The sequence below is a fragment of the Felis catus genome, chromosome D2 (genome assembly GCF_018350175.1).
Source record: "Felis catus isolate Fca126 chromosome D2, F.catus_Fca126_mat1.0, whole genome shotgun sequence".
NCBI lineage: Eukaryota > Metazoa > Chordata > Mammalia > Carnivora > Felidae > Felis > Felis catus.
The window spans coordinates 13,858,163-13,879,393 of NC_058378.1; the positions used below are offsets into that span (position 1 = coordinate 13,858,163).

Here is a 21,231-nt window from a genome sequence, read left to right on the forward strand (position 1 = left end):
GCTTTGAGTAAGGCAAGCATTGCTTTCTGTTGTTCCTTTCTCTCGCTGTTGGGTTTCTCGCGCCTCAGAGATCTGCTTTACCAGAAAACGAGAAAGTCTTCGCCCAAGGAAGCATCAGTGTAGTGAAGTCGAATTACTGTAAAGGTTTCACGGCTGAGTCAGTGGGAGGGCGGCCAGTGATCACTTCCTGTCTCACCCAGAGGAGGGAGCTGCCCCGGAAAGGGACGTTGATGCTGGACCAACTTTAGGTGCTTCCTTTATTTCCTCAGGGACCAGCAGGACACTCTCTTTCTCTGCATGGAATGCTCTGATATCCAGATGGGGAAAATCTAACTCCGTGGACCAGGAAGGATAAGCCATTCATTCGTTCATCACTCCTACCTCTTATTAGAGTGAAGTAAGAGCTTTATGGGAAATGTAGGCAGGAAACTTTCACTATGACTACATATGTGTATTTAACAATTTTTTTTTTTTTTTGGATTGAGAATCTTAATTACTCTGAATGCAAAACACTCAATAATGTCCTTTGTCTTTGTTGTTGTTGTTACTGTTCTGTGAACGTGTTTTTAGAAAAAACACGGTGCCGTGACATGACCTTTGCTGATGAGGCAATGCTGGGTCCATTTGTTCATTCTTTTTTTTTTTTCTTTCAAATAACATTTGTCCCACATTATATATTAGGGATTTGTACTGGTGCTGAGGGGCTCAAAGGATAAATAATAGTCTCTGTCCTCAAGAGTCTCTGTCTGATGCCTTGTGGAAAGGCCAGCCCACATACAGAAAGAAAATGCTAAACAGAACACAATTCATCTTCAAAGGATCTAATTAAAGAATCAGAGCGAATATTTCCATAACTTTTTTTATTGCGATAAAATATACAGAACGCAAATTTACCACTTTAACCATTTTTTAAGTGGCATTAAGGACGCTCCCACCGTGGGCAACCATCAGCTACCGTCCATCTCCAGAACTTTCTTATCTTCCCAACTGAAAGTCTGTCCCCATGAAACGCTAAACTCCCCATTTCCACCCCTCACCCACCAGCCTCTGGCGGCCACCAGTCTCCTTTCTGTCTCGATGAATTTGACTCCTCTCAGGAGCTCGTAGAAGTGGAATCTTACAGCGTTTGTCGTTTGGGGTCTGGCTTCTCCATTACTTTTTTTAATGGAAGGAAATATGACTTGCTGAAAAGAAAATGTCAGCCTTGTCCCTGACTGACTCACCACTTGGCTTGGCCCAGAGTAAAGACGGTCAACTTTAGCGTGCTCGGCTCTCCGATAACGCGACCATTTTAGTATCTTTTCTTGAAGACCCCATCACAGTGTTGTGATTTTAGTCCATTCGAGTTGATCGACATTATTATAGCCTTAAGAGGCTGCCACTCCCTGGAAACATGTTCCAGCCTCCCCCCCTCAGGGGGTGGTGGAGTGAGGTGAGCAGCTTGCAGGTGGGACCAGCCCCGCTGGCTTCCACGGGCTGCGTGTCTCACAGCGCTTCACGGGTGAGCACGTAGCGAGCCCTGCTAGTCCCTGAGCCCGGAGGCCTGCCAGAAACCCAGGCCCCGAGGACTCCCCTCCAGACGTGTGCTCTGAGCCGGGCTGTCTAAACTCTTTCCTCTGGAACCAATCAGACCCTCGCCGAAGGGGCCATATCTCACCGACTGCTTTTGAGTCACGTGTCATATTTGAGATCTGCCCTGGGTTGGGAGCTGAAACATTTTGGCTTGTCTCCACTGGAGTCGGGGCAAGGCCTGAAGTCACGAGGAAGGCTGGCTCAGGTTTCCCACTGTGTTTCTGGGGCACGTGGATATGCAGCTGAAATGCTGTACCTTAGGCAGCAAGGGTGGTCTGCCGAGTACGAGTCGATACGGCAGCTCGGCTTCTTGGGGTTCATCTCTTCATTCCAGCAGAGCATAAGGTCCACGAGGGCTGAGCTGATCACCGCCGGCTCGTCAGTGCCTTCCAGGGAGTCTGGAACAAAGTGTGACTGTGTCCTACAAACTGGAGGAGGTATCTGTTGTCAGGCTAGGGAGTGCGCCAACGTACGGAAAGTTACGTTGTCAGAAACAGGAAAAGGATACCGCTGATATATGCGCTCGTGCTACTTAACCAAGAAATATTCCCAATGATTGCAGTTCTTTAAACAACTAGAATGGAGACAAAAAAAATGCTTTTCTTTAAAAAAAAATTTTTAATACAGTGTTTTGTCCTAAAATAACATTATTTTAAAAAAAAGTTTTTTAAATGTTTATTTATTTTTGAGAGAAGGGGAGAGAGACAGAGTGTGAAGGAGGGGCAGAGAGAGAGAGAGGGAGACACAGAATCCGAAGCGGGCTCCAGGCTCTGAGCTGTCAGCCCGGAGCCTGAAGCGGGGCTCAAACTCATGAACCGTGAGATCGTGCCCTGAGCCGAAGCCGGATGCCCAACCAACTGGGCCACCCAGGTGCCCCCGAAAATAACATTATCGATTACCTTTCTTCTTACCGGATTTCACAGAAGCTTCTGGAGGTACCAGTGAAACACTTAGAACTGAAAGAGGAAATTAATGACTTGCGTTTTCAGGATACAAATATCCTGGTTTTCTAGGATGGTTAAACGCTAATACTGCCAGTGAGAATGTGATGCAACGTTGGTGAAGCAACTGCCGCGTAACATTGTCTTGCGTAGGATTTTATTAGAAAAAAAAGAAAAGAAAGCTGAGGTCTTGGAAAATATTAGAAAAGTATCTCTCGGCAGGGCTTACCACATAAGCACGTTGTTCTCATTCCCCAGTGGCTATGGTTGGTTTGGACCGGACAGTTCCGCCTTTGTCTCCAGGGTTTGGGCCTCGCTTCTGGTTTTTGACCACCGGCCAGCCATGCTGTCCTCATGGAAGTCATGCACGGAGAGCTGACGTGGTCTGAGCTGACTCCCCCGGGGCCTTGCACAGATGTGAGGTCTATCACCAGCACGCCGCTCTCTCACGGAGGGTGCCGGGAAGCTGTGCGGGCGGGCAGAGCAGTGGCTAACGGATAGCCCAAGAACTGAGCCTTCCTCTAAGGTACCCCCACCCCCCGGAAGGTCAGCAAAGACCCCCTCGAATGTTTTTTCTCCTTGCTTCTCTCTCCTTATTTGTGTGGTATATATCTCTTTTTAGCTTGCCGGGACCACGCCTAAACAAAGGAGCCAAAGATACACCCAAAATCGAAGCCACATCCCGTGTTCTCCAAAGATGATGGCTTTTCTGTTCCCTGCAGCTGATTACGAGGGCCCCTCACCGGACAACGGATCTCTCTGGGCCACCCAGCCACGCAGGGGATAAGACAGCTTCTGAAATACAGAATATTTTTGGAGCTCTGATCCCGACTCCCACTAGACCGCCTCCTCCTCGGATTCTCGGTGGCTCATCACATCCCTCCGTCTGTGACCAGAAACGGGCGGGGGGGGGGGGGAACGAGTAGACAAGAAGGCCGTCGCCGACCAGGCCCACGGCTTCCCAGAGGGAAAGCGGTTGGAAGCACAGCGCTTTGCGTGTCAGCCGTCGCAGAGCAGGGGCCGAGGCAGGCGATGGAGGAAGACGGGAGGTGAAGCTGGCATCAGAGCCTTCTCTGGCGGAGCGATTCCCGAAGACACTGCTGATGAACCGCAGCCTGTCTGGGAGCCCCCCGCCCCGGGCCCCCCGCCCCCTCCTCTTCTGTGCAGAGAAAGGTAGCCGGGGAGCTGTTGCATGGCTGGGGTGCCGTCTGCCCTGGCCCCTATCGTTTCGCCTCTTGGCTTGGGTCCCAGGCCCCACGATGGGCCGGCGGCTGGCTAAGGCCACAGATGAGCTGAGTAGCTACACGGTATGGCTTGGGAGCATTTCAGCATGGCGGGAAGGGAGCGTGCTTTGCAGGCGAATGGCCCCAGCGTCCTGGCCCAGCCCTCTCTCCTTTGAAATCCAACTGCATTCTGGCACTTTGCATTACTTAGGGTAACACGGGCAGCAGTAACAAAGAACCCCTCCGATGTCGCAGCCTTAGCACTGATATTTACGTCCAGTTCAGGACAGTGGGTGACCGTCCTCAGGTGGCGATTCAGGAGCCCAGGCTCGCCGACCCCTAGGGCCTCGGAGATCTCCGCGGGGAGGGTGAGCGAAAGCGCAGGTTACATGAGCCTCAAACGACGCACCTCACTTCTACTCACGTTTCATTGTCGGGAGGATGGGGAAACGTAATCCGAGGGAGAACTTCGTGCTGTGGCCGGGAGGGGGCCAGTGTCGCTGTCACAATAATGGGGTAAACTTTCAAAGCTTCGATTTCCTCGTCTGTAAACAGAGACGTGGAACCAACAGCCGAGAGTTACCAGGAAGACGAGAGCTGATGTCTGCGATGCGACTCAGCCAGTGCCTGACGTGGATCGGGGGCTGTGATTACAGCCAGAGGGACAGGGGCTGTCTCATCAGCTGGAGCCGGGGCGATCGAAGCTCACGCCCACGTGTCCATCCTGTGCTTCTGCAGAAAGAGGTTTCTTACGTGAGACTGTTATGCAACGTGCGTGCTGGATTGTGGTTAATATGGGAATGCTGGTCTCCGTCATGATGATTATTAGGTAACGTGCATTACGTACTGTGATTATGTTGTAAATGCAAGTGAACCGCTCACTCTACCAAACGTCCCATGGACTAAAATTCCGGGGGCATCGACCCAAGCTTTGGACTATTTTCCCATTGTTTGCTATCTTTGAAAAGGCCTTTGTTATCAAAGCGGTAGAGATCATTGCAAAAATTGCCAACACACAGATGGCTCTAAAGTGGAACTTAAAAGCCTTCTCCCCACACTCGGTGCCCCCTCTCTTACCGTTGTTGGATAAGCAACTATCGTTAACGCTTTCGGTAAATCTTTCCAGAAACACTCTACGTTTATACACAAGCATATTTAAGTCCTCTCCTTTTGCACAAAAGCGAATCATGCTAACGTGTTATTCCACAACTCCTTTTTCTTTTTCTCTGCTTTCGCATCTGCTCTAACTCAATAGTATTCCATCGTGGAATGAGCCACAGTTTCTTTAACCAGAGATGAGAGGTTTAGTGCGAAGTAAAAAGGCACCAAACCCCTCTTTTCTCCGTGTGAGTTGATGGCTAACTCCCCAAGCTGACCTCCCCACCAGATTTCAGGTGTCCTGTGAAATCGCAGTCCCATCCGGGTGCACCCAGGGTCCGCGTGCCTCCTACCGGGGCATCCCCTCAACATCCCAGGATGTGAATGGCTGTGGTTCAGAAAACGAGGATAAGGGCCTGGGGGTGGAGTAAGTTGTCAAAAGTCTTCAGGAACTCCTTCCTTGTGCCCGTAGCCTCTAGCTGGTTCAAAAAGGTAAAACGCTCTTTCTTGTCCCCTCCGGGGCATGGGGTACGCTTGGTTCAACTTCAGAGATCTGGGCCCAGAGATTGGCGATCCGAAAAGGAATCCTATACTGTCGCTCAGGTCATTTGGATGAAGACTTCTTAATGTAGGGAGAAAACCAAGTGGTCCTTGCAACTTCACGGGTTTTCACTGGGCGTTTGGAGATCTCGCGGGTTCTGTGTTCAGCGAGGCTGTGAAAATGATTCTGTGCACACATCACTTGTCCAAGCCATGGGAACCCAACCGGCTTCGGCCCTAGGAGAGTATTTTCCAGTTTTCAAACGTTCGTGTGCCACCTCTGATTTCCTTGTTTCCATCTCTGCAGACGGCAAAGCCTTGGAGTCACAGGTTGGGTGTGTTTATATTCTTTGGAATAAACACGTCACAATAAATAAACTCCTTTAAAAAAAAAAAGGCGTGATCGTTGCCCCACCGCACCTTGGCAATTGCTGCCCAAGTGACTCGTAAATCTTTTCGAGGGAGATGTATTCCTTCGGACAATTTAGAAGGAGATTTGTGCTATAAGAAAACAACCTCTGTTGATTCTCCTGCATCAGCACAGGATGATATTTTTGGCCACAGTGATCCTCATGGAATGTTTTTTGCTTTTTCTGGAAAGCAGATAAATGCCTCCCTTCCCAATTACCACTGAGGATAAGTAGTAAAGAGTCAGGGAGTGTCCAGGGACTCCTGCTCTAGCAGATGTAGAGATCTTTTTATTGCCTTCAGTGCACTGGGCCAGGCTCACATTAGTCCTATTTTTAGCCTTTCGGACTGACTTGGTGAATCTGGCCTCCTTTTCCAACGGATCGTATTAACGAACTGCAGATGGGGCCCTAATTGATTCTTTTCTATCACAATTATTTGCAGGCAAATGTCCTCAATGTCTCCTTGGTGAATAGTCACCTAGTTTCTGAAAGCCCTGCTCGGTCTGGGAACAGGTTTTCTCTTTGGCTTGGACACCAGAGGAGAGACTATCCTAGAAGGATTCACTGATGCGCTTGGATGCATACACGGCACCTCTGGCGGGCGTGTTGAGGGTCTGGAATCTCGGCGGTTCTGCGTTCAGTTACACGGAGATGTTGGCACCTAGCGTCTCGGTGGACCAGGCAAGGGCCGCATTACTGAATGACGTTTAGAAGCACTTCCCCCACCGATTAACACGCTCACGAGCTCCATTCGTCCAGCAGTCTGCCCCAAGTGAGTCTTCTCCTCCCCGCCACACCTGGAGGTATCGCTGTAGGTCGATCCCCGAAGGCATTTTTATTTTATATCCCACAGACTTTTCCTTAAAAGGCTCTCAATTTACTCTTTGGAATTCTGGGACCAGTCTCCTCCGTGTGACCAAACGCTGGCAGCGGGTCGGGGGGTTAGCACTGTGTTCTTTTTCTTTTAAAGTTTATTTGAGAGCGAGCGAGCAGGGGAGGGGCAGAGGCGGCAGGGGGGGAGGAGAGAGAATCCCAAGCAGGCTCCACACTGTCAGCGCAGAGCCCGATGCGGGGCTCGAACCCACGAGCCATGAGATCGTGACTTGAGCCGAAACCAAGAGTCGGATGCTTAACTGACTGAGCCACCCAGGCGCCCCTAGCATTGTGTTCTAATATAAACGGCGGCGTGAGTTTGCACGCACAACCGTGCAAGGTGCTGTCCGTCCACACCGAGGGAAGCCACAGATGGCACTGACACAGAATTGCTGCTGAGTCAGGCGGGGCACTTACTCAACCGACTGGTGCAGAGAACCATAGGGAGTGATGAAGGACAAAACTTCACCCCTGTTCGTACTCCAAACAAACATCTGTCTGTTTTCCGGTGAGTTACAATCGATCAGTCAGTCAACAAACCAAGAAATGATGTCATGGATGTTTTCTAAGACGCCAGACGCCGTGTTAAGTGCGTTCCATCCTGACTCCATAGCAGCCCCTGTGCAAGAACGTGGTGACTTACACGTTCCCATAGCAGCCCTAGAAGCTCTGTACTGTTTTCGTCCCCACCTCACAGATGAGGAGACAGCCTCACAGAAAGCACCGATCGGGGCTCATCAATCAGACAGCCGGATTTGTCCAGCTCGGTGCTTCATCCAGGGCACCAGTGTTTCCTCCGTCACACGGAGGGACTTGCTGTCACCCAGGATGCACATGGTCACATCCGTTCCGTGTCGGATGCTTTCAACCAGGAGACAATTTATGTGTTGATCTAGTTAAACGTATAATTTGAAAGCCAAAGCTTCTATATAAAACATCATAGCCTCATTTTCAGGTCTGACAACTTTTACTATATTATTATCTGCCCTTTGGGTTATTCGAGTGCCTGTCCATCATGGAAATCACAGAGTTACCTTATTTTATGTTCAGGCACTGACATACGACATGGTTTTAGCTTCAGGTACGCATAATGATTCGATATTTGTATGTATTGCGAAACGATCACCGCAATAAACCTAACTCACATCTTTCACCACACATAATTACAGAGGTTTCTTTTTTTTTCTTTTTTCTTGGGATGATGGGAACTTTTAAGACTTATTCCCTTAACAACTTTCAAATATGCAGTACAGTGTTATTAACTGTAGTCACCATGCTGTACCTGACATCCCCGGGACTTAGAATAATTTTAACTTTCGGAATTAAGGACTCACGTTGCCCAAATACGTCCTGGGCCGTCCCTCAAAAGGGCCAACCCCCAGCTGTCTTACAGTTCACTTGATCTTTTAGAACGTCTCCAAGCTGACGGATTTGACAAAGCACATCAGTAGTGAGTCTCGCTGGCTTTGGGATTGGAAGCTGCCGTCCGAGAGTGTTGTGGTCTGTGGACAGTCCAGTCTGCTCTCTTCAGGGAGAGTGTAGACAAGGCAGGTGGACTCCACCGTTCTCCCCATTTCTTCCTTGTGGCTTCCAAGCCCACTTCTATGGCCTGGATTATTGCATTGCCACCTAAGGAAATGCGGGCTCCCCACCAAGAAGTGAAGTCATTTTCATTCGTACTGAATTAAATTATTGGGGGGCCCGACAGTTACGTATTCTGTGACCTTGATTCCCCCTACACACCGACATCCCTGAAGTCCCTGCAAAAAAGACTCTGGGAAGGCACTCGACTCCCTGGCCTCTTTTTCATCATCTCTAAATGATGACACTTAATGAGCTAATATTTTGTGGTTCGGCGGAGTTAGGAAATTTCCAATCTCTGCTGATAAAGGGGTTTATTATTTTTCCAGCACATGCTGTCTTGAGAATTATAGTTGACCTCAGTAGATCCCAGTTAGGAGGGAGGGGGCGGTGATGGCAGAGTTCAATCGTGGATCTATAAATACTGAGTGATAGGCTTGATTCCTATCACTTAGCCTTAAAAGATTTTTTAAAGCTCACAATTGGTTTTCATTTATTTGAGACAGATCACCACCATACATCCTTATTTTTTAAATTCTATTTTAGAGAGAGAGAGAGTGAGCAAGAAGAGAGGGGGCAGAGGGGGGGAGAGAGACAGAATCTTAAGAGCTCCATGCTGAGCAGAATTCGATCCCAGAACCCTGAGATCGTGACCTGAGCTGAAATCAAGAGTCGGATGCTCAACTGACCGAGCCACCCAGGCGCCCTACATCCCTCTTTTTGAAAAGGATTTTCTTTGGCACACATGCTTCCTTCAATTTGCTATTGGAATTGAGTCCCTTAACCAATGAGATCAGTCAGTGGTGCTTCTCATGCACATTAAATTTTGATCAAAGAATGTCTCATACCGATCAAGGGTCTCTCTGCCCCCAGATGAACCTTCCTGTTTGGGCAGGTCATTTGTCTTTGCCAGTAGGGGGTGGGGGTAAAGGTGCTGAAGAAGGAAGAAGAAAAGTGCCCAATGCCTCAGGTTTTGTGGACGCTCCCCTTTGAAGACAGGAAAGGGCTTTGCAGATTAGGATCAGCGTTCAGAGTGACCTCTCCAAGTCTGTGCGATTAGGACAGCGGCGGGTAGGATTCTGAATTAACTGGACCAAAGTTAAAATTCCAGCCTGGCCTCTTACAAGCTCTTTGACTCTGGGCACATTTCTTATATTTGCTGACCGTCAGGTTCCTCATCTGAAAAATAGGACATGACCATGTCTGTCTCATAGAGTTGCTGTCACCTGAAATGAAATAAAGTAGGAAAAAGCCCCTTGCACAGTCTGGCGTATTGCCAGAGTACTGGAATATTCTCAGTCAACATCGGTTCGTTTCCCCTCCACTTGCAAAGGCACGGAGACCTGCCTTAAAAGCCAAGTCCCCTTGCGCAAGCCCACGGGGCAAACTGGGTTCGGGTGGAGACTGCCAGCGCTAAAACAGCACCTGTCCCTAAAGAGGATTATCCAGACCTAAAGGTGCCGCCCCGGATGGTGCTGGCTGCTTTTCAGCTTCCGAGCAGCCAGCATCCTGACCGTGTTGGGGTTGGGGTCCTGGCCTGTGATTTCGTTTTCTTGTTGGCGGGGGGACGGACCGGACTGTCCCCAATGCGCCCGCGGGGAGCTGTCCAAACAAAGTTGAGAGACTGGGCTGTGATCCCCAGGGCAGGGCAGTCTCTCTGTGATTCTCCTGCCTCTATAGCAGGAACAATCCGTCAGTCAGTCGACAAACCAAGAAATGAAGTCACGGATGTTTTCTAGATGCCAGACGCCGTGTTGAGTGCTCTCCATCCTGACTGCATAGCAGTCCCTCTGCAAGAACGTGATGACTTGTACGTTCCCATAGCAGCCCTAGAAGCTCTGTGCCGTTTTCGTCCCCACCCCACAGATGAGGAGACAGCCTCACAGAAAGCGTTTACAGTTTACAAAGCATTTGAATAAAGCGTATATATATTTTTAGGATAAGAGCAGCAATATAGTAGTTGGGAATGGGGAAAGTAACAAAATTAAAGAAGGAGAAACCAAAATGACCCTTAATCCCATGATTTGGTGAGGCCGCTACACCCATACTTTTTTTTTTTTAATGTTTATTTTTGAGAGAGAGAGAGAGAATGAGAGTGGGGGAGGGGCAGAGAAGGAGGGAGACACAGAATCCGAAGCAGGTTCCAGGCTCCGAGCGGTCAGCACAGAGCCCGACGCGGGGCTCGAACTCGTGAACCGCGAGATCATGACCTGAATGGGAGTCGGAACGCTTAACCGACTGAGCCGCCCAGGCGCCCCGGAATACCTAAATTCTTTACGGGCTTTTGTCATGCTGTATTTTCCTGATCAAGAAATGGTAAACATACAACCATTATCACATGTGAGTCTGCCATATTTTGGGGGGTCTGAAAAGGGGTCCCCTATTTGAGAATATGGGAGCTGCTAATACAGAGGAGAGCCAAGGCGCATACAGTGACAAACCCTTGAAACGCCAGGCCCAGCGGGGCAGAGGCCTGCATCCCGGGTGGGGTCACCAGCAAGAGGATCGTAGGAATGAGGACGGGGTTCTGTGTAACGAGGCCTGGGGACAGCTCACTCATCTACGAGCTCTGTGGTTTGGCATCATGTTTATGAAATACCTGCTTCATTTGTTGATTTTTTAAAAAAATGTTTATTTAGGGGAGCCTGGGTGGCTCAGTTGGTTGAGCGTCCGACTTCAGCTCAGGTCACGATCTTGCAGTTTGTGAGTTCAAGCCCCGCGTCGGGCTCTGTGCTGATGGCTCAGAGCCTGGAGCCTGCTTTAGATTCTGTGTCTCCCTCTCTCTCTGCGCCTGCCCTGCTCATGCTCTGTCTCTGTCTTTCAATAATAAATAAACATTAAAAAAAATTTAAAAATGTTTATTTTAAGAGCGAGAAAGAGAGAGAGAGATCAGGAAAGGGACAAAGAATCACAGGCAGGCTCTGTGCTCAGCCTGGGCTCGAACCCAAGAACATGGATCACGACCTGAGCCAAAATCCATTCCAGAAGCTTAACCCGATGAACTGCCCACAGGCCCGTAGTTTGTTGATTTTTAAAATGAGCTTTTAGTAGGGCGCCTGGGTGGTTCGGTCAGTTAAGTGTCTGACTCTCGATTTCAGCTCAGGACACGATCTCGAGGTTCAGGCATTCAAGCCCCGCGTCAGGCTCTGTGCTGATAGCGTGGAGTGTGCTTGGGATTCTCTCTCTCTCTCCCTCTCTCTTTCTGTCCCTCAAAATAAATAAACTTAAAAAAAAATAAAATGAGCTTTTATCTAAGTTCATTTTCACGCTGCCTAGACCCAGTCTGTTTGGACAGCCAGCCCAGTAGAAATGGAGGCACTGATGGGTTTTGTCCCTCTGACCCTTCAGAGGGGAAAAAAATGATATTACCTAACGTGATGGTAGGAAGCAGTTCCCCATGCCCTTTCTTAGGACAAGGAAAGAGGCCACCAAATGGAGTATCCAGGCACCACTGTGTGTCTCCTGGGGAGGTGGGTCCCCTCCAAGCACCCTTTCACCTGTCACCTGGGACCCTTCCCTTGTGTCAGATAGTTTCGTGTTCCACGCCTATTTGCTCTGCCAGATTTTAGGCTTTGTGCATGCAGGCTGTATCCGCCTGGCCTTATTTCCTGGGTCCAACATAGGACATGTTCAAAAATATTTGTTGAGGGGCGCCTGGGTGGCGCAGTCAGTTAAGCGTCCGACTTCAGCCAGGTCACGATCTCGTGGTCCGTGGGTTCGAGCCCCGCGTCGGGCTCTGGGCTGATGGCTCAGAGCCTGGAGCCTGTTTCCGATTCTGTGTCTCCCTCTCTCTCTGCCCCTCCCCCGTTCATGCTCTGTCTCTCTCTGTCCCAAAAATAAATAAACGTTGAAAAAAAAATATTTGTTGAATGAATAAATCAGTCAGTGAATGAATATACGCAGTGTTAAGTATGATTTTGACTTTATAAGTTAGAGATTGAAAAAGTTTTAAGGAGATTTTTAAGCCCAGATCACTATTTATTAAATACGCCTACTCAGTCCATTTAATTTTTTTAGGTTTATTTATTTATTTTGAGAGAGAGAGAGAGCATGGGTGTTCATGACTGGGGGAGGGGCAGAGAGGGAGGGAGAATCCCAAGCAGGCTCCTTACTATTAGCATAGATCCCCACCAGGGGCTCGAACTCATGAACTTTAAGATCATGACCTGAGGGGCGCCTGGGTGGCTCAGTTGGTTGAGCGTCCGACTTCAGCTCAGGTCACGATCTCACGGTTCGTGAGTTCGAGCCCCGCATCGGGCTCTGGGCTGATGGCTCAGAGCCTGGAGCCTGCTTCCGATTCTGTGTCTCCCTCTCTCTCTGCCCCTCCCCTGTTCATGCTCTGTCTCTCTCTGTCCCCAAAATAAATAAACGTTAAAAAAAAAAAATCATGACCTGAGCTGAAATCAAGAGTCAGACCCTCAACCGGCCACCCAGGCGCTCCAAGTCAATTTTCTTTAATTGCCTGCGTGGAATCATAGAAGGTCAGAGTGTTAAATGAAAAACCCTACTTCTCCCCCTTGATTATAGGAACAACATATGCCCCTCGTAGAAAAAATAAATTAAGGAGATAAGGAAAAGCTTCATAAGCTACCTCCGTGTGTTTCCCAGCACACATCTTTTCTGACTCTCCCCTGTGTGTGTCTGTAGAGTTTCAGGGAGCCCCCGGGCCGTTTCTCTGCCCTGCTCTGCGCAGGAGGCTGACCCATCATGGCAGATGCCAGGGTCCTCTGTGCACCCTAGCCCAGCTTCCTGTTATGTGCCACCAACGTGAGGCACCGGCCGGAATGAAGCCCGTGGAAGGAAGAGAAATCAGTACACTCCTCCCCAACGACTTCCCAGTGGTCATCTGTCCGTCCTGACTTCAGTTCCTGCCTCTGGCCTCGCCGGCACAGCTCCTATCCTAAGCAGGCCCAGGATACACTATCCCCTCCTTGTTCTTCTTGCTCATGGGGTCATTGCCTCTCCCCCCCCATTGCTTCCCCCCCCGGTCTGGGTGTCACCAACCCGTGTGTTCACTGAACTGTCCACAGCTCTTAAATTGGTCCCTTCACTGAAGCCCCCTTATAGGAGCCACATGGGATGGGCTGTGTTTCTGGCCTGATTAAAACAATACGCACCTGTATTTACATAAATGGTGTTGGGCTATGCATTCTATCTGGTTACCTGCTTTTTAAAATTACCTTTTTTAGAGAAACAGAGAGCGAGCATGAGCAAGGGGGAGGGGCAGAGAGAGAGACAGAGAGAGAGAGAGAGAGAGAGAGAGAGAGAGAGAGAGAGACTCCTAAGCAGGCTCCACGCTCAGCTCAGAGCCCGATGCAGGGCCCGATCCCACGACCCTGGGATCATGACCTGAGCTGAAATCAAGAGCCAGATGCTCAACCAACTGAGCCACCCAGGTGCCCCTGGTTACCCGCTTTTAAAGTCAACAATACTCTGTAGTAGGAATCTTTTAATGGCAGCAGATACAATTAAGTTTCCGCATTATTCTACTTGTTAGGATTTTCAGTGGGATCTAATTAAATTCCATAAGTATGTATTGAGTTTCTACCCTGGGTAAGATATAGTCCCTGCCCTTAAGTGGGGCGGGGGGGGGGGGGGACAGTGCTATGTGGGCCTTAAGACAAGCTAACTGTGTGGAAAATAGGAGGTGTCATAAAGGAGATACTAGCTAAGAGCCATAAGAGTTCAAAGGAGAGAGTGTGGGTCATGCCGAAAGGCTTGTTGGAGGAGGCAGTGGCCAGGATAAGCCGGGGGTGGGGAGCACCTTAAACCAAAGGGAGCGGGAGCCTGGAAGACACCCCAGGCAGAGAGGGTGGCCAGACCCAAGGCTTGGAGCTGAGAACTTACAGGAATTTTTTTGAGCCATGAAGAGTCTGGTTCAGCTGAGAAGAATGGAATGTTCTTCCAAAGGTACTTTGTTCATCTCTTCTTTAAATTAATTTTTCTTGAATGGATATCATTTTTCCTTTTCCCTTCTAGATGATAGCCTCCTTGAGGCCAAGGACCAGTCCTTCACACCCTGCTGTAGACCTTATGCTTCGAATAGGGCAGGGATTCCCAGTAAAAGTTTGTCGAGTGAATCTGAATAGATAACCCTACGATGGGAGCGGAAATTTGTTGTCAGATCGTGGTGGGTCTTGGGGGCCGGGCTGAGTGGTTTGTGGGAAATACTCTGGACCTGTCTCCTTCTGGTCATTTCCCGCCCCCAACTCCTTTCAGAGACTTCTTGCTCTTTTAGACCTAAATGGAATCACCGATATGAAAATGCTTTTTGGACAGGGACGCTATCTCCCAAGAAGACGGGTCCCATTTTCCCATGTCTTCCTTCTTCTGCATGTGGGTCAGGGGTAGGAGGCCCTGACTCAGGCTGCCCAGGGAAAGAGGTTGCAAATTGTTTGGCCAAGAATCAGGCTGGCCTTTGAAACGGAGGGCAAAACAAGAACTCAGGTTGGCTTTTCTACCAATATTCAAAGTCCTGAGCCCCTTCTCCTCTGGCCAACCCAAGAAAAGCCAGGAAGTGCCAACGTTCACCCTATCTATCCCTCCACATCCTGCCTATGTGACTTGGTAGCTTGAAGGCATTGATTGTTGAGCAAGGGAACGTGACCAGGTTTGGGACATCTGTGCAGCGCGTGCGTATGTAGTGAGGGGGCGTCGATGATGGTGGTGCGCAACAACCACAATAACGAAACGGCAGAAGAGACGATTTATGTGGGCGTGAACATGAGCTCCACGAGCACTGACTGCATGTGTGACTTCGCCATGAGGCAGCTTACCTTTCTTAGCTTTCTCTTCCATCGGTAAAGTGGAGGCAGTGATATCTACACTCACAAAGTTGTGCAAACACAGGGGAGAACGGGCAGACGGAAACACATAGCTTGGTGCAGGGCCACGCCGTATTTTATTCTTTGCCTCCCTACACGTCAGTACTCTATCTTCTCTTTTTTTCTTTTTTGATGTTTATTTATTTTGACAGAGAGAAAAAGAGGGAGAGAGCATGCACAAGTGGGGGAGGGGCAGAGAGAGAGAGAGGGAGAGAGAGAATCCCAAACAGGCTCTTCGCTGTGAGCACGGGATCAATTCCATGAACCATGAGATCGTGACCCGTGCCGAGATCAGGGGTTGGATGCTTGGGGCGCCTGGGTGGCTCAGTCGGTTGAGCGTCCGACTTCAGCTCAGGCCGTGATCTCACGGTTTGTGGGTTCGAGCCCCGCGTCGGGCTCTGTGCTGAGGCTCGGAGCCTGGAGCCCGCTTCAGATTCTGTGTCTCGTTCTCTCTCTGCCCCTCTCCCGCTCATGCTCCGTCTCACTCTGTCTCTCAAAAATAAATGGAAAAAAAAATTGGAAAGAAAAGAGTCGGATGCTTAACCAACTGAGCTACCCAGGCGCCCCTGGGCTCTATCTTTTCTATTCCAAACTTTGTTGGGACAGACTTTTATATTTCTCTGTGAAGGATTATCTATTAATATCATGTGCGGTACAAATTTTCTTGGAAGTGTGTGGCACTTTGGATGTAGTTGGGGAGAATTCTCCATTGCCTCTTCATCTCTGATCCCTAAGAAACAAAACAAAACAAAACAAAACAAAAAACAACCAAAAAGCAAAACTTGGGCGTCTGGCTTCCATTCTGAAGCCAGCTGTTCTGTTAGCTGGTGTGGAGTGAAAGGCACGCGATGCAGATGAATGGCCCTCCCGAAACATGTAATATGCTTCCCGGGGAGGAGAGATACTTTGAATGAAACCAGTTTGCACCACGGGACCTCAGGGTGTCCTATTATGACGGTCTCATAGACATCCCGGAAAACCTGTTGACTGTTGAAAAGCCAGATTCTAAATACTGTTTACTCCCGAATAATTTGTAATTCCTTTCCCAGCTCAAATAACCATAAACTCCTACAAAGTGGTTTATAAACACTCATTAGAGTATTACAAAAGTCCTTTGAGCTCCACATGATTATCTCCATTTGGCAGTTGAGTAAACTGAGTCACAGAAGTTGAAAGATCTGCTCGAAGCTCTGCCAGGAGCAAAGACGGGGCAGGGCCAGAGCTCAGACATCCCGGCTCCTCACCTGGTGAGTGGTTCCACAGAACGTGCTGGAGGTGGGGCACGTCCAGGCTCTTGACCTTTCAGGGTCCCTCGGTGCCCCGGCCTTCTGTTAACCCATTGTCTGGGACTGACAGAGGTCCCCTGGCTCCTGAGCTGCCACTGTCCAGGAGCAAAGGCTTTGCTTTGAAAAGGCCATCAAAACATGTGTCCAAAACCCACCGTAGGTTCTGGCCTCACCTTTCCCAATGCCTGCTTGTAAATCGGGCCACAGAGCAGCAGAGAGTAGTAAGGGAGAGTCAGTAGTAAGAGAGAGTAGTAAGACGTCGGTTTTCTGCTTTTCTTGAAAAGCTGAAAATAGCCAGGGTTAGCGGGGTGTAGTAAACATTTCCTGCTTTCGGGCTGCCCTGAATTTAAACCCACTTCTTATATGTAGGTTCCACCGTCCCCCAGGGAGAAAAGAAAGTGCCAGCTACTTGCTCTCCGAGATCCCTGGCCCTGGGGTGTGGGCACAGGACCCAGGCTTGGCCAGCTGGCAGCGCTGTGGGGGACTCAAGTGAATGGTAGGAAGAGTGGACTTGGTCCAGTGGTGGGTGGTGATCCCCACCCCACCCCCCCACCCCCCGCCTGTTAGTGTTAGGGCCGTGGGGCCAGCAGGTTGGTCGGGGTCCCGGGGAGGCAGCTTTACCACCAGATTGCTGCTGTGTTGACCTTGGCTGTGGTTAAAACTGTTGGCCCCGGGGTGCTCTTTGCTTCCCACTCATTTCTGGAAACTTCTGGATTGTTTGTGAGTTAGCGGTTCTCCTTCCAATAAGATGCCTTCCTGAGGTACACCAGAGTCAGGAGTTTTGTTTGTTTGCATCTGGCTGGGAACAAGTTGCAGAATGAGAGAGTTTTCCCTTTTCCTTTCCCCCTCGCGTTATTGAGAGATGGGTTCTCAGACTCAGATGAGACCATCGGTATTGCAGAGACAGTCAACACGCCATGATACGGAAAGCCTCGAAAGGTCCGGAGTTGATGTTTGAGGGTGATCTAGCTCATCAGCGACATTGGTTGAACCCACATCGGAAACATTGGTTGGCACATGGCCATCACATCACGTGGTGACGACTCTTACGTCATCACCATGACCAGCATCTCACCAGCATTGCTGTCCCTGACACTCTCACCGTAATGGTTGTGACTTAGATCCGCACCGTGTACCCATTCGCCTCTCCCCCAGGCGCGCCATCCAGGGTCCTTAGGCAGCTCGGATGTGGAGTTGAGGAAGGGCTGCACATGGGGAGTGAATGCTTTCGTCTTTCCCGCTCCTTGGGGTGGGGGGGTGGCGACGGTGCTGTCTGGGGCACCTGGAAATCTTAGAAAACAGCGTTTTTCCCTACGCCGGTGGCAGTGGGCAAAATGCCTCTTACAGACTCACAGAAGAAGAGAACAGAATAAAAGGTAATGTTTGTTGAGTGCTTTTTATGTAAAACCTCATTTAGTCTTCCTAATATCCCTAAGAGGGAGGTGCTATTATTATCCCTAAATTACATGTGGGGCAACTGAGGCACAGAGAGGTGAAGTGACTTGCCCGGGGCTCTTTACTACCAGGCATTGGGTAGATGTCCACAGGCTACAGGGTGGCTTCCAAAGCTAACTCTTTATCACAACTCCAAGGAAAGATGACAAAAACATAGACTTTCAGGGCCCACAGCCGGAGATTTTAATTCCTCAAATCTGGGGAGGGTGAGGGTTGGGGCTTAGAGAGGGAACTGCTACCACGCCTCCCAAGGGATTCTGACGGGATCTGTCCATGGGTGGGTATTGGACAACCACTGGTTGACCCGGGGCTTATGTGGCCACTCCCCTTTCGGTGTGCTTGACGGAGAATACCTATTGATCGCTGTACTCCTTCCTGACTTGGCCTCAGAATCCTTCCCGATGCGGGTAGTGACTATCAATCACTAGCAGGTGGCTTCAAGACAAAATCAATTTGTCATCTTCAGCCTACGGTATCCAGGAGGGGAAGTGAAGGGGCTGAGTTTTATCACCGGCTGCTAACTCACCAAAGAAGGAAAATAATGAGATATTTCTGTGCCCCGGGTTTCTTTCTGCTCTGTCGTGGGGAGATGTTATAGAACTTCTCATTTTTGGCCTGGAGAGGGTGGATTCTTATCTCTAAATTGCTCTATTAGTTTAAGATTATGCTGGCTATTTTAACATTTTATGACATTTTGTGAACTATTACAACTGTCACTGAAACGGTTCCGAATTTGAGCTTTTTTTCTTTTTTTTTTTGAGTCATCCAAATGACCAGCTTCTACCCCGTGAACTGGATTAGTTTACGTACACAGGATCTATTTGTTAGGATGGCTCTAAACACTGACTCAGTTATGCTTGATCAGCAGCAGGACAATGGGGAAGGGGCTCTCTTCCATCCATTCCTTAAGGTTCCAGGCTGGTGACGTCTCTGCCGTCCTCGATATGTGGGTTCCAAGATCAGGCACCTTGGGTGTTCAGTCCAGGAGGTTGATCGTACTGAAAGACAGTGGAGACTTGCCCAGGAAAGTTTAGCGATCATTGGTTGGAAGTCACATTCCATTGGCCAGAACCAGTCACATGGCCTTAATTAACAGCAAAGGAGGAAATGGGGCCTGGCTTGCCTGGGAGCAAAGGGAGATGGGTTTGGTGAACAGCTACCAGAGTCCCCTTGCGAGCCACGAGGGGCTGTAGGTGTGCTCAGAAGGAGCGAGTGAGGCCCACACAATCCAGAGAGGGCGGTGCTTGGGCCAGTGGTACCTGGTTTTGTAACTGCCGGATAATTCCCGTATTGGGCAACTAAAATGCGTTCAGTGCGACAATTTTCAAATTTCAAATAGTAAAAAACCTGAAACCAACCAACCAACCAAACAAACCAAGAACAATGAATAGAGTTTTTTCCATCATTTTAAGAATCTCTTGTGACATTTTTTGGAGTTCTTTATGTATATATTCTATATACATATATATATTATATAGAATATATGTATACATATATATGTATATATACACACACATATATATGTATGTATATACAATATATATACATATATATGTGTGTGTATATATATATATAATTTTAGAAATGCTTGTCCGGCTCACCTCGTGGTTTTGTTCATTAGCTGTTTGTCTCCCAAACTGTTCCCTTGGACTCTAAGGGAAACCTACCCAAATCTGTCCTAGCCTTCCCCATATTCTGAAATAAAGACGAAGAATGCATTAAAATTTCTGGTTCTGGACAAAAACGTTGGCTTGAACCCCCTTTTTGAAAGTCAGTGTCCCTGGTCCTTAAAGTGGAGGCTCTGGGCTTAGACCGCCCCCCCACCCCGGCACTCCCCCCCTCCAGTCGTGGGTCCTTTGCAAGTATATTAATGGGCTCATGTCTCATCATTCTAATTTACACATGAGGATAGCAGTAACCACCCCTCAGCACCGTGAGGGGATGCAGGGGAGAGATAGGAGAGCATCGGGTGTGTCTGATGTACAATAAACATGACAACTACTATTGTTAACTCCAGGGTCCATGAGCCACCCACTGGAGTTCAGCTGTGTTGGGCTGTGTGGGTAAAATTCACACGGATGGATAAGGATCTATACATTCAAGCTCAGGGCAAAGGTGTGGTCGGGGGGCGCCCTCCCGACGGCCCAACACAGAGGCGTCTCCCAGACCCCTCCCTTGAAACAAATCCCGCAAGCTCTCAAACCTTCACTGCGCCGTGACTCGGTTTCCCCCCCGATAAAAGGGGGACACGACGGCAGCTCTAAACTTGTTTGCAAAACCCGTTGAGAGGCTTGAAATAAAGGTGGTATTTAGTGTGAGTTCAAAGCGTTATGCGATTATTTTATTGCCCCTTTTATTCCTGAGATTTTTGTTTGCTTGGCTTACAAACCCAAGCCAGAGCCATAAAAGCACTTTTATGCCAGCGCCTTTCACACACATCATGTACCCACAGCACATGTCAATCAGTGCCTAAAGAGCTCAGGAGGGTGAGGGTGGAGACAAGCAGAACACGAACGCCAGCAGTTTCTGCCACGTGGAGGCCTTTACTGCACGCTGTCCCTGAAACTGTTCCGCGGTCAAGTTTTCTAGCCGTGCAGGTGGACGCGAATTGGATCAGCTGGCACGCGTTGGATCTGTTAGTGAGGATGGCCCCGAACACCAGCTCAATTTGCGTTTCTCAGCCCACCCTTCTTTCTCGTGGGGTCAGTCTATGGCTCACCACATTCTTTGCAAAGCCCCGTGACCCCAAACCATAGGGCGAAAAGAAGTTTCAAGCTGCTGTAGCTGACCCGGGGTGGGAGTCCCTTTCACAGTGCTCCAGGTACAGCCTTCACGGGCAAACACGGGGCCCACCCTCCCTGCTTTGGAAGGCGTCCCGTTCTATTGTTGGGTGGACCTGGCTGTAAAGTGTTCTTCCTGAAGGTGAACAGACGTGTTGGCCGTGCTCAGGTGAGCTCCGGGGAGCACTGTTTTCCCAGGCTGGCCACGGAAGCGGGCAGCTGGAAAGGCTGAGAAGGCTCTCGTGGTCCTGGGCCTCGTTAAGCCCCTGAGCAGAAAGAGGAAAGACGTAGGATCTAAGGGTTATTTCTGTTCGGGTCCTTCCTCTACTCAGCTCTACAGACGTGGCCGCAAGTGGCGGTCCATTTAGATGAGTCAAAGCTTAGGGTGAATTTATAGGGACTGACTCTTCAGGGACAGTGTTTTTGTCGCTCTTCTCCTGTGCCTTCCACTTGGGGTCCAGGTAGGGAACAGCAGGCCTACCACATTGTGCAAGAACAGAGAAGTCTCTTCAGTGTCTGTCTACGTCAGCAGGAGTTTAAGTGAATGATCTTTTCCTCAAATTCATCGAGTGAATCATTTATTCAACTACCATTCAATAACCCTCTACTGTGTAAACAGCCCTTCCCAGGACCAAGGGATTCAGATCC

At 49.3% G+C, this 21,231-nt stretch overlaps 2 long non-coding RNA genes across 13 annotated transcripts in view; one reads left to right on the top strand and one right to left on the bottom strand.

Moving 5' to 3' along the window:
- LOC102902342 overlaps positions 1-7,815 on the top strand; it is a 57,621-nt gene extending 49,806 nt beyond the window's left edge. For 11 of the 12 annotated variants that reach the window (XR_006586875.1, XR_006586877.1, XR_006586874.1 and 8 more), the window contains one exon: positions 3,136-7,815. This is a non-coding gene — a long non-coding RNA (uncharacterized LOC102902342). The remainder of the gene's footprint in view (positions 1-3,135) is intronic. The other variant, XR_006586879.1, reaches the window with a different exon arrangement.
- On the bottom strand, positions 844-3,207 carry LOC123380747. Its single transcript, XR_006586886.1, has 2 exons — positions 2,472-3,207; positions 844-2,146 (listed from the first exon to the last, which is right to left on the bottom strand). It is a non-coding gene; the product is annotated as an uncharacterized LOC123380747 (long non-coding RNA).
- Positions 7,816-21,231: the final 13,416 nt, after the last annotated feature.